The sequence below is a fragment of the Sinohyriopsis cumingii genome, chromosome 4 (genome assembly GCF_028554795.1).
Source record: "Sinohyriopsis cumingii isolate HCF-2022 chromosome 4, ASM2855479v2, whole genome shotgun sequence".
Lineage (NCBI taxonomy): Eukaryota > Metazoa > Mollusca > Bivalvia > Unionida > Unionidae > Sinohyriopsis > Sinohyriopsis cumingii.
The window spans coordinates 11958160-11972718 of record NC_142964.1 but is presented as its reverse complement, the minus strand read 5'-3'; positions in this window follow the sequence as shown (position 1 = coordinate 11972718).

The following is a 14559-nucleotide window of genomic DNA, read 5'->3' as shown; positions in this document are numbered from 1 at the left end:
ACTTTCTTAGTTTAGGCATTATCTCCTTGGGGTTGAAAAACGAGATTTAATTGACATTTTTATTGTATGCTGATGAGCTGATTAAAATTTTCAGGCCTTTTCAGATTTTTTAATTACCAAATTTCTGAACTTTTGCAACATTATTTACAAAAGCTTTGCATGGTTTAGCAAAAATGACTTGAGATATGCAAGTGAAATTTGATAGACATATATATGTAGATGACCCAATTAAATTTTCATGCTTTTATAGCATATGTTTAAATTTTATAAATTTTAAAACTTTTTGTATGTAGAATTTTTTGGGCATTTGTGCTTTACAGATAAAATCTTGTTTGACTATTTAAAAAATTAGTAAACCTGTACAGTGGATTGCATAGATAAGAAAATCAAATTTGTGAATTTCCGGATATGCAAAATGTAGGTACATTGGTCTGAAGTATAATTTATTAAATTTGTTTAAACTATATTTTAAGAATTAATCTGCATTCTGACAGTGTTCAAGCAATGCATACAGTCTTTTAATAATTTGATTATATTGTTCAATAACACATGACAATAGAACAATAGTATAAAATATAATAAATTAGCCTTCTGTTATCCTATTTGATGTACTGATTACTTGATCTTTGAAGAGGGAAAGCCAAATGCCTGATTGGATGAGATTGTACCATTCTGGAATCTATTTCTGATTCAGTTTTGATCAGACTGGGAATATGTTCTTGTACTATTAAGATTTTGGATAAGTTAAATAATGAATGAGATATTAGAAAATCTTGCAGCTGATTGGTTTAAATTGTTATCTCTGTGGAGGCTATATTTATGCTGATCAGATTTTGATAAAACCTTGAATATAGGCTTTTATAATCAATGTCTGACATGAGTACAATAATGGAGAACCACACGTTATTAACAAGGTCTGACGTGAGTTCAGTAATGAATAGGGATTGATGCATTATTAACAATGACACGAGTTTAATAATCAATAAAGATGCACACATTATTAACAAAGCCTGACATGAGTACAATAATAGAGATCCACGCATATTATTAACAAGGTCTGACATGAGTTCAATAATGAATAGAGATCCACACATATTATTAACAAGGTCTGACATGAGTTAAATAATGATAGAGATCCACACATAGTATTAACAAGGTCAAACAAGAGTTCAATAATGAATAGAAATCCACACATAGTATTAACAAGGTCAAACAAGAGCTCAATAATTATTAGAGATCCACATTATTAACAAGGCCTGACATAAGTTCAATAATGAATAGAGATCCACATATATTAACAAGGTCTGACATGAGTTCAATAATAAATAGAGATCCACACATAGTATTAACAAGGTCAGAAATGAGTTCAATAATGAATAGAGATCCATACATATTAACAAGGTCTGACACAAGTACAATAATGAATAGAGATCCACACAGTATTAACAAGAGTTCAATAATGAATAGAGATCCACATTATTAACAAGGCCAGACATGAGTTCAATAGTGAATAGAGATCCACACATTAACAAGGTCTGACATGAGTACAACAATGAATAGAGATCCACATATACTAAGGTCAAACAAGAGTTAAATAATTAATAGAAATCCACACATGGTATTAACAAGGTCTGACATGAGTTCAATAATGAATAGAGATCCACACATATTATTAACAAGGTCAATCAAGAGTTCAATAATGAATAGAGATCCACACATAATATTAACAAGGTCTGACACAAATTCAATAATGAATAGAGATCCACACAGTATTGACAAGGTCTGACATGACTTCAATAATGAATAGAGAGCCACACATATTATTAATGAGGTGATCATAAATCTGGTGGCTACTGAATTTACCATTGCTTTTAGCCTGATTTCAAGTGTGAATAGACCTAAATTATCAAGATTTCAGGTTAGTGAGATATGTGTATAATAATTAAATTCAGTACAGTTAGAAATCATTCAAAAATATCATGCAGTTAAAACTTTTATATGTCTGCCATAAGGCAAAACTTTGTTTTGTGTTGTCGATTCATCCAACTGTCAGTTACATATTTCAGTTTTGCACAGTAACTCTAGTTGTTCACCAAGTTCTGCAGATAACAAGATTGTGGTTGATTTGCACTTGGATTAAGGAAGAACTCTAGGGATTTGGGGGTAAAAATCTCAAATGTCAAGGTCACTATCTAAAAGAAGACAAAATAGTTTCTGCACTATGGCTACAGGTCAAAACCAGTTAGCTACCAATATTAATGATTTGCATTGCAGTTGTTGTAAGGAAGGACCCTATTGATTTCAGAGCTGAAAGTTAAAGGTCAAGGTCACTGACTAAAGAAGAAAAATGGTTTCTGCACAATAACTCCAGTTCTGCACCATCTTTACTTGCCAAACTTTGTTGATGGTTTGTTCCTTGTGCAAGAAAGAATCTTTTTAGACCAAATATGAGGTCAAGGTGACCATAAGGCTTCAAATCGTTTCTGCAAATAAGATTAATTCTACATAAGATAACGGACCACTCTGGTGGTCTAGTGGTTAGAGCATCTGCCTCGAATGCAGGATGTCACGGGTTTGAACCCTGGCCGAGTCATACCAAAGACGTATTAAAATGTTACTAACAGCTGCCTCGCTTGGTGCTCAGCATTAAGAGGTTAGTGTTAGGATTGGCCCACCTGGTGTCAGGATAATGCTCCTAGGTGGGGCATGATCCTACATGTCTGTGGCATGATGCCCCTCTGCTAGACATCACTATAAAATGTTACACTGCAGACATCGTAGTGATATGACTGAAAAATTGCTAAAGCTACATTAAAATTAGAGCAACCTTTGAATACCTGCTTCCTCATTTCCCTTAAAATTAGAACAACCTTTGAATACCTGCTCACTCATTTCCCTTAAAATTAGAGCAACCTTTGAATACCTGCTCCCTCATTTCCCTCAAAATTTAAGCAACCTTTGAATACCTGCTTCCTCATTTTCCTTAAAACAGGGCAACCTTTGAATTCCTGCTTCCTCATTTCCCTTAAAATTAGAACAACCTTTGAATACCTGCTTCCTCATTTCCATTAAAATTAGAGCACCCTCATTTCCCTTAAAATTAGAGCAACCTCTGAATACCTGCTTCCCTCATTTCCCTTAAAATTAGAACAACCTTTGACTACCTGTTTCCTCATTTCCATTAAAATCAGAGCACCCTCATTTCCCTTAAAATTAAAGCAACCTCTGAATACCTGCTTCCCTCATTTCCCTTAAAATTAGAGCAACCTCTAAATGCCTGCTCCCTCATTTCCCTTAAAATTAGAACCTCTCAATACCTGCTTCCTCATTTCCCTTAAAATTAGAGCATTCTCTGAATACCTGCTTCCCTCATCTCCCTTAAAATTAGAGCAACCTCTGAATACCTGCTCCCTCATTTCCCTTAAAATTAGAACAACCTTTGAATACCTGCTTCCTCATTTCCCTTAAAATTAGAACAACCTTTGAATATCTGCTTCCTCATTTCCCTTAAAATTAGAGCAACCTCTGAATACCTGCTCCCTCATTTCCCTTAAAATTAGAACAACCTTTGAATACCTGCTTCCTCATTTCCCTTAAAATTAGAACAACCTTTGAATATCTGCTTCCTCATTTCCCTTAAAATTAGAGCAACCTCTGAATACCTGCTTCCTCATTTCCCTTAAAATTAGAACCTCTGAATACCTGCTTCCTCATTTCCCTTAAAATTAGAACAACCTCTGAATACCTGCTTCCTCATTTCCCTTAAAATTAGAACAACCTTTGAATACCTGCTCTCATTTCCCTTAAAATTAGAGCAACCTTTGAATACCTGCTCCCTCATTTTCCTTAAAATTAGAGCAACCTTTGAATACCTGCTCCCTCACCTGCTTTCTTCATTTCCCTTAAAATTAGAACAACCTTTGAATACCTGCTTCCTCATTTCCCTTAAAATTAGAACAACCTTTGAATACCTGCTCCCTCATTTCCCTTAAAATTTGAGCAACCTTTGAATACCTGCTCCCTCATTTCCCTTAAAATTTGAGCAACCTTTGAATACCTGCTTCCTCATTTCCCTTAAAATTAGAACAACCTTTGAATACCTGCTTCCTCATTTCCCTTAAAATTAGAACAACCTTCGAATACTGACTGTCAAGAGTCACATGTTTCTACTTACAGCAAGTTATCTATTGCAAAAATAATTAAAGCCAAGTACAATTTTTTTAAATTATTAATCTGAGTACATGATGCATGAAATATTTCAATAGGACAATGCAAAAAAAAAGCAAAAGATTGATGTGAAAATATTAATAAAGAAAAAGTATAAAATATTATTCAAGAAACTACATTTGCAGGCTAGCATAAACAATGTGCAAATGTTGTAACTTAGGATCAGCCTTTCTTTACACAATTAGAGATAATTGTTAGGAGGTAATTATGTTTAGCTCACATGAATGAAAAGTTGGTCTATGGCTTGCTTCCACAGTGCGTTGCCTGTCAACACTTACTACTGTAAACATCTCTAGCCCCCCAACCCCTATTTTGCCAGTTTTTATCAAATTTTATTGGGCTTTTCATGTTTGTACAAAGTATCGTGATCCATCATCAAATGTAGCTGATTTCACTAAAAATAGTTCAAACCATTTGATCAAACTTCTGATGAAAAACTGCTTAACAAAATTTTATCAGATTTGACTGTGCATTAGTTTATTGCATTTTCATAAATTTAACTGAACACCAAATTATATAAAATTTATATTACTATGTTTGGGTTTGAATTAAAAAAAAAATCCAATATGCTTTTTTCCTTATAAAACACTTCTAAATTTCAATGCCATTATTAATCCATATATTTATGGCAGATTTCCCTGATGCTGATACTATAAAAAAATTGCATCCACAAAAATAATTTATCCCCCCCAGCAAAGAAACATTGTTAAGGTTAATGTTGCAACCAGATTTCATTTTGTTAATTGGTAATAGTATTATACATCACACCCTTCAAGATGCTTACTATTTCTACCAATAGTGAGAATCAAACCCAGTTCATGTGTCTCACAGTCAGGTGTACACACCACTAGACTTCTAGTGGGATTGCATTCAAACAAGACAGTTTTGATAGATGAATGAGTCATAGTGACTTGCATCCTGAAACAAGGGGGAATGATATCACAGGACTTATGTGTTATGACATGGGAGTAACTTAGAGGGAATCAGGATATATGCATTCCTTCCATTGGTTTCAATTTTGAAGATAATTTAGAAAATAAGGGTCACAGACTACAAAATCGAACGGATTACCCATCTCAGATGGGACAAATCATGGAAAAATGATATGTGTGACCGTGGAAATGATGAAAATCACAGCGACTCCAATGGTACTCAAACAGACAAGGTCACCAGTATTGCATCCATGTCTAGAGAAACTTCGACTTTATGCATGGATCTTCTTTGGAATGCCCAGCATAGAAAGATGTTCAGTGGAAAAATAGTGGAGAGGATCACAACAGGCAGACGGCTCTCCATTGTGAAAGCATATGAGAGGAAATGAGTTTCCACTGACAGGTGTCACAGAAATTACACAGCACCACTGTTAGCTTCCATTCCCCAACTAGCTAACTTCATTCTTTTTCTCTCTGAAGAAAAGAAACTAGCACTTACAACAATTAAAGGATATAATTCATTAACTTCTTATATCTTCAGACAACTTGGAAGAGAGATGACATTCATCACAGCAAGGACCTTTCCAACTTGCTGATCATTTTTGGCAGATGTAAACCATGCTTGCTCATCTTATACCGAAGATGGAACTTCCACCGAGTCTTGATGAGGCAACAGCCTATGTCTTCCTTACTGCTGAAATAGCCATCATACAAGACCTGCTTCCTGATAGCTTTAGTTTCCATCTCCAGAATGAGCCAGCTGCATGTCTGATCTGTGGATGCTAACTACCTGCAGTTTTGTTGACAGTCCAGTTGTTGTCATGATGCAGCCTGGCTTCATTGAGAAAAACAGATAGCTGGCAGCCAGAAAATAACAATAAAACCACTCTCCTCATTAGATCCCTCAAGACAGGCAAAGTGTATGACCCAGTAAATGCTCTCAGATGCTACCTGAAACAAATGAAGAACATCTGTGTCTGGTGCTCGAGGTTCTTCCTACCAATACTACCACTTTAAACAGAAAAGCAAAATATAGCCCCACAAGCAAGGGCCACTTGGTTAAAAGAGGGTACTGAGTCTGCATACTTAAAGTTCTCACAGGTCCATGTATGAATTATAAAGATTTAAGCTCACGAAATATCAGTTCCCACAACGCTGGCATTTCATTGCAAAATATATATATATATATATATATATATACATATGAATGACAGAATGGAGTCAGCTGGTAGATATGCCCCATGTACTTTTCCAATTTCTACTTGCCTGACATGGCTTGCAAAGAACAGAGCTTAATCTTGATGGACCTTAGGTTGCTGCCCAGTTACCAGATCCTGCAAATGACAGCACAGCTGCATTTCTCTGTATTACTGGTTAGCTTTGATTTACCAGGAAATCATTTGATTGTAAAGCAATTGCTGGGTGCAAGAACCCACAGGTAAATCATTGTACACACAAAATCACACAATTTCAGTTATGCTAACTATTGTTGGGATAATTTGCTCCTTCCAGCAGAGCACCCATCATGCACCTACAAAGTGATCAGGTAGTGGTTGAGTATTACCTCCTCTTGCCTGTTCTCCTAACATTGTGATCAGGTAATATATTTGGTGGAGAACGGAAATTTTTTTGTAAATGATGACTCTCCATAAACATTTACACACATGTGATGTGTGGTCCTATCACCTTCGTAACATGGTACAGTGGATGATTACTACCTGCTTTTTGGTCAGTCAAAAAATCACTACTGAAACCATATCTTTCACTGAGGAAGTAATCTTTTTTTCGCACTAACTTGTAGGCGACATGCAAGATATGTTTGTCAACACTTTACAGAGGTTGGTGATATTGAAAGCTGCAAATGCAGTGCTGCCTCTCTGCCTCTTTTTCTTTTTTTTAAATTGGGCCAATTTTGATTTCAATTGGACAAATTTGTCCTGGGTCATATAGAAGACAGCATCCTCTCAACAGGCAAGTTAATGCATGGTTTATTGTATCTAGACATATTAACAGGCAAGTTAATGCATGGTTTATTGTATGTAGGCACATTATTTTAGTTTGTACGTCCAATTTATAATTGATTTTTTTTTTACCAATTGCAAATCTGTTATCTTTTCTTGGTGTTCATGTTAGGTCAAGCATGTGTGTAATTTTGTCCCAAGAACCCCTACCTCCTATATCAAGGCTATGACATCATAGTGAAGGTGTAATAAAGTGTACAGGTCAAAATGGCAGGTAGAAAAGAATTATGGAAAGGTATTAAGGGAAAAATGATTGAATTAAAAAATAGAACAATAACCTCAGAAAAAGAAAATGAAACAAGACGAGAAACATTTTGAAAGAACTTTATAAATGATTGGTACGGACACTTAAGCAATAATTATAGAGAACAAAAGCAAAATAAAAAGTCAAGATAATAAGTACCTATATGAGATCCTTTTTTTAATAATTCTGCCACATTATCAGCTGATTTTATGCAACAACAATAGAAGTGCACGTTTTCTGTGTTTAACACACAGTTTACACAGAATTCCAATCTATGACTTTTCTAACCACAACCATTTCCTGTGCCAGTTGGATTGGAATTTCTGCTCGAACTGTTGCATTAGACTGGGTGATCTGTTCTATCAATTGATCTCGTTTCAGCAAGAGATTCTCTTTTCTTTTCTTCACTTAAAATAATCCAGCAACATTCATTTTTTTATCCCATGCGATCTTGGATGTTTCTTGGGTTAACTACCAATATACAAAATGGAAAAATGGTAAAGTCTTTCAGTATTTCATTTCCAATCTAAGCATATAATACATAAAAGTTAGATTTGTATTTTTTTCATGTCCGGCTAGAAAATAAAGTGGAGAATGGAAGAACAGAATTCTGTTCAAGATTATTGTCTCTAAAGGTCAGGCTTGTCAAGAATGAAAATATAAAGGAAAGAAATCTCTTTTACCATACACTATTCCAATTATAATGTGCATGTGACTACATGAAAAAATGTTTGCTTTCTGTACATTCTGCAGCCTATATGAGTGTTATGTGGGCTTAAGTTCATTTGGGGAAAGGTCTAAATAGGTTAAAGTTCACAAGAAACACTAAATTTATGTCTGAAATGCCAGGCCAATTAATTTGGTTGATAATTATTAGTAGAAAAGGTGGAGGGGAATGTTCTTGTTGAAAGATTTCACAACTTGATATAAAAGCAGAAACATATCTGCCTGGTTTGCAGATGACAGGGTTCAGCACTCAGAAATCTGCAAGAATCTATAGATTATCTACATGATCACTTTAAAACTGTATTCCTTTGTAGGATCAGCATATGGTAAATCTCACTGTAGGGGTTTTCCTAATCAAACGATAGCCCATAAAGATCTGAGATGGCGACTGCATCGGTGACTGGGCAAATGCCATAGTTTGTCGTGCCAGGATCATTTGCTGGTAATTGTGTTGGCCAGTCAGCTCAACTGCTGCTTGATCAGATGGCCAGCTTGTAGCCACATCTGCAACTCTGACAATGCTGTTTGAAAAATTGTGGGTGGCAAGACTACAACCTCTTCTTCCATCTGACAAGTTTACAACCTCTTTCTCTTCCATCTGAAGCTGACCTGATGTAATAATGATCACTGTATACATCACAATGTTTGTGATTCAGTGAGAGGTACTGGAAATGATTATCTCCTATTTGCACAAAGAAAAAGCTGGTAAACAACCTTAACTGCCTAGCAGTGATAAGGGGAAGTAAGGAGATGGGTTGGGTAAAGTTTTAGCCCTTCTTCTATCTGGAATATAGACCAGAAAGATGAAAATTTGTCTTGTAGTTGTTGGATTCAAGAGATAGCAGAGAATCTTTCTAAATGTGATCAGGAAATGTATTTAGAAAAAATAAAAACATTTTATTCCTCATTCCTTGTTAGCATCATTGTTGCCAGAGAAGTCACCAGACACTCAATTATGTTAGACAACGTCTTAAGAAACATTCCTGCAAAGTCTGAACAAAGTAAAATTTGCAGTTATAGAGGTCATCACACATCCTCCACTTTATAGAACCTGCATTATGCAACATTCCTATCAAGTTTGATTAAAATGAAATCTTGAAGATGTCAAAAATGAGGTAATTGCTGACGAACATGCAACAATGGACGGATGAAATGCCATACCATAAAAAAATTGTTTCTTGTTTTGTTAAGGTTGTTTAGATGTTCTATACCGGTACATATATACAATAACTGCTGTTTTTATTTTGTACAATTAGGCAGCTGTACATTTTGACAAACACATAAAGGTAAATATTAATCTACATTTTAAACACAATACTGAACAGAAAATGTAAGGTTCTTCATATTATAAAATCATCTCCACAGAAAGGACATGATACTGGAGTCAAATTTATCTTTCTCGAAAAGAAATTATCTCTATCCATTTCTGTCAATCTTTTATTGTTAATATGTAAATTATTTCTAAATTTTGTGAGGAATCCTATTTTACACAAATGTTATTGGCACAAGACTTAATGATGAACATAACTGATAAACACATACATAGGACTGGTCCAACAGTCCCTGAAAATTCTCTCCTGCAAATGATCTGCTTTTATGTGATGATGAAATATTGTCTTGTTTTTGTTTCATCTGGTGCTTTACAGCACAGAAACACAAGTAGATTATTTCTGCAAAGGATGTGAGAGTAAAGTGCATTGCCCAAGGACACACCATGGTAGCTGACACAGGCTGGTCTGATGGTAGGATTCAAACCTGCATCCTTTTGGTCTTGAGGCCAGCACACTAATCACTGAGCCATCACAAATCCCTCTAAAATATTGTTATTTGTTTATAAAAGTAAAGTGTGTAACAAGTTTTTCACACTTAACATGGGCCATTTCTTTTAAGAGATGGCACACAAATTCTGAGCCTGTGCACACCATAGCATGCTTTTTCATTGATTCATGTTCAGGGAAAAAAATCTCAACATCCCATTGGCACATGACCAATCATAAAGCACATGTAAATTAACTAAGAAAATGTTCACATCACTGGCAATGAATATGAATGGTATTTAGGATGTTAACCTTTTAAGGAAATGTCATGATCAGCTGATGTAAGTATGGTTCCCTATCTCATTACTGCTGAGAGATTGAAATAATTGTTGTAAAAAACGGGTACCCGACCATTATTTGGAGAATCAGTTTTGTCTGTATTGCAGCAGAAACAATCAAACAGTCCATCTGTAAATACTAGCTCAGATGTATATTTGCAATTCAAGAATACTTGCCAGTTATTCGAGTGATCTGACTTCTATTGCAATAATGTAAGCATCCACAGAGCAAGGTCCTGGAGATTTAATAATGGTGGCAAAACAAACTAAACAGATGAGGTTTTCTCATTTCTGTATTATGAGTGAGTCAAGGAAAATGTTATCAGTGAGCAATCATATGAGAATTCCAGTTCCCAAGATAGAACTACCATATATAATTGCTTACAAGTCAAACTGTAAACAACAAAGATCCTGATCTGCTGCAGGATAATGTGCCTGCAGATCAGGATCTATGCTGTTTTTTTTCTACTGATTACTCCTAACAATCTGCACAGACCCATGATCAGCTGGCTCATTATGCAACAGCAGATCTTGGTCTGAGCAGTTTGCAATTGGACTCGTAAGCATGGTGGTTATGAATCTGACACTATAAAAGACCCAATAAAACCATGGTACTACCTGAGTGGGTGACAAATTCCTTGACTTAAAGCAAACAAGTCTGGTAACATGTAACATCAAGTCTGTATTGATTCAAAATTTAAAATCTGAAAGCCATTTGTGAGTGAACAGGGATGCAGTAATATGAGAACCTCAACTGTTACTTGTATGAAGCAAGTGGTGATCACAGATACTCACCAAAGTTATGTACACCTCTCCCTCGATAACTTGTGCACAATGGGGTCCACAAACATAGACAGCACTATATGCGAGGGTACAAGTTACCAAGGGACCTCCAAAAATTGAAACAAATCTGCTTATACATCGAGAAGACTGTGTGGAGTGAGGGTGGTCAGGGAACTGGGCTGTCAATAATAATTGTTAATAATGCGCTTTTTCTAATTAAGTTGGTCATTATTCTCTATAAATAGCATTTATTTTCAAAATGTCCAACATGTGAAAGATCATTCAAACTGGCTTTAACAACCATTATATGTACATTAAGACATGTATTATGTCATTGCTTTTTGTTTTGTTGATTAGTCTGGTTCCTGGAGTGGTATTTAGTAGTATTCTACCAACTCGGGAGTCAGAGCAGCAGGGAACTAGACTAACTGCTGTGACACCACCAAACAAGATTCATTCCAAAAAAACAAAAAAAATAGCAACTTTTATTTAAGGAGACAATTTTCTACATCAAAACTCAGTTTTTGTATTGTTCAATTATTACAATACTGATGTCATGATTCACTGAAAGTAATAGTCAAACTTCTTATCATCCTTGAGGATATCTCTAAGTGCCAGTTCAGGAATTTTCTGAAAATCACTTGCCCACAATGGTCTGTACCTGTGAAACCAAGCTCTTTATTTTATGAATTATTTGTTTCGCTTGGTTGCCTTGCTATCTTTGATAACAGTTATGGATGAGTCAGTTAATTTAAGGTAGTTTATGTTGCATACACAATAACATTTATAAAAGTTCAATTGATCAACTAAAGTGAATTAACCCAACATACAACCGGGGCCACTAGATTTTAAGTGTGTAGGATTTGCATGCCTTTTAACTTTTTTTTATTCCACCTCCTTTATTTGATTCTAAAGACATAATTAATGTGATAATACAAAGGAGGTCAGCTTTTAACTCTGTGCAACAATAAAACAAATACTTCCACAAGTCATTTATCAAAACACAGTCGGCACTTAATTAGGTTCTCAGAGAAACACTTGCGGACATAGCTGTTATGGTAGATTGACACATTTTACGTTTAAATACACATTGCATTTATGAGGATTATACTTAAGAGGAACTAAAAGATAGAATTAAAACAAAAATTTCACTTAATAAAAATTATTTAATTGGCATTTAAATATTCATTGATCAAATTTTCCTTGAATATCTTTAATTATGGTATACTAAGAATGTCATTTGGAAAGAAAATGTAATCAATTCTATGACATCTTATTAAAAGTTGATAATTTCAAAATGCTGATTAAAATTATCATATCTACCATTTTTGACCATAAAACCAGTGATATATCAACATTTCAGTTAAAAATTTTGATCATGATATTTTTCAAGTTCAATAAATAGGGATCATTTTTTAAAATATATTTTCTGGTTTTAAAAAAAATGGGATCCATGCCTGACCTCATGTTATAAGTGGGTTCATGAGTTATCAGTGTGTGAGTTATCGAGGGAGTAACACACTCTGAAAATGCAGTTAGATATGCAGTTGGTTGTCAATCATGTACTTAATGATAGAGAGGAGACATTGATCAAGGCAATGAAAATCGTATATTATATAGGTAAGTAGGAAATACCGATCACAAGATATTAGTCTATTATCAATTAGTATAGAACTGAATGGTTGTGATTTGCGAGCTCTAAATGTATCACCACCACCGGTTCAATACAAATCACATTGGACAGCTGTGGATCTTTTGATTGTCTAAGACAAGCTGTTGATAATGAAGTTGATTCACATGTATCTAAAAGTAATTTCTTGTCTGCATCATGTCATGCAACCACAGACATATCAGTGGATGGCAAAACAATAATTGTATGAACCGATAACCCATGCACATGGTGCCTATGAGGTGAAAGCATAATGGCATTGGGCACCGTTAAGACAGAAAAGTCCTTTTGTAATTCAGTTTCACTGTGCTGCTCATAAGCTGGTTTTATGCCAACAACAGGTAGAAGATATGATAAAATTAATAAAGAAATACATAGAAACTTGGACCTCTTTTTATTAACATTTACAATCCTCATCTTTAGGAACATAGATACTTAAATACAAGAAGTTTTAGATTCTCCTCAACTGAACGAAATATATGAAGTCAGATGGTTTGCATTTTCTGATGCCCTGAACTCTGTATACAAGTGTTGGGAAGCCATTACTCATACTGGCAACTACTTTACTGGGGACTACGGCATACAGGACAAGATTGCTTCTGGTTGCATTGAGAAATTAAAGGATTGCCTAAGATCAAGAAATATTGATTGTCTAAAAGATGGTGCCTCTACTATGATGGGGAAGCATGATGGTGTTTGGGCTGTATAAACAGAAAAATCCATTCATAATTCAGTGTCAGTGTGCTGCTCATAAGCTGGTTTTATGCCAACAACAGACAGCAGATATAGTCAAAATAATAATAAAGATATACATAGAAACTTTGACCTCTCTTTATTCCTATTTTAAACCCTCTTCTTTGAGAACACAGAGACTTAGACGAATGTGAAGCTTTAGATTCTCTCAAGGAGATATATGAAGTTGGATGGCTTGCCTTTTTTGATGCATTAAAAAACTGTATGTGAGTGTTGGGAAGCCATTGCTCAGATTTTTAGTTCTCTTGCTGCCAAAAATGCAATGGCTTATTAAAGGCAACCACACAGTACACATTTGTGGTTATAACATATTTCCTGATAGATAGCATTCCTGTTATAACAGCCTTGAGCATGAAATTTAAAGAGAACTTTTTCTAGCTACCACCAGTAAAAATATAAAATTCACTGTGCATGAACTTGATACAGTGACTAAAATGGCAAGTTACTTGAAGATTTTAAATGATAACATCAAAGATGATGGGAAAAATTTCTACAAGGACAAAGAATAATCGGTACTGTAGAAAGGGACAGAGAGCTCAGTTTGACACTGAAAATACAGAACTTTTTAAGAACCTGAAGGAAAATCTGGACAAGATTTCTTATATACCCTCTCCCTCACATCAGCCGGGGAAGTATTATCAATAGGAGACCTCTCATTTTGTTTCACATGATGATTTAATGTCACATGGCAATAGTAAAATTCAGAAGATTCTTGATCACTGTGGTACTTTGAAAACAGTAGGGCAATTTCATTACTAGCCAGTGCTAGATTTCAAACTGCACTTGAGGAACAGAAACACATGTATATGAAGGAAGTAGCCGAGGGTGGTAACTATTTGAGCAAAGTTTTCCATCCCTATGGAGAATGCTTGCAGCCAATCATGCTTCAAACTTACAAAATTGGCTAAAGATAATAATGCTTGTTCTTATCTTTCCTCTCCAAACAGCTACATATTAATGTGGATTTAGCACACAAAATGACACAAAGACAGTCAAATGCAAATGCAGCAGATTATCATCAGACAGGCTGAAGTGTTGGAAGACTATAGGCCCATATGGTTCACAAGCTGAGGATTACCACTTCTTACCTGCTATTAGGCTGCAGACAA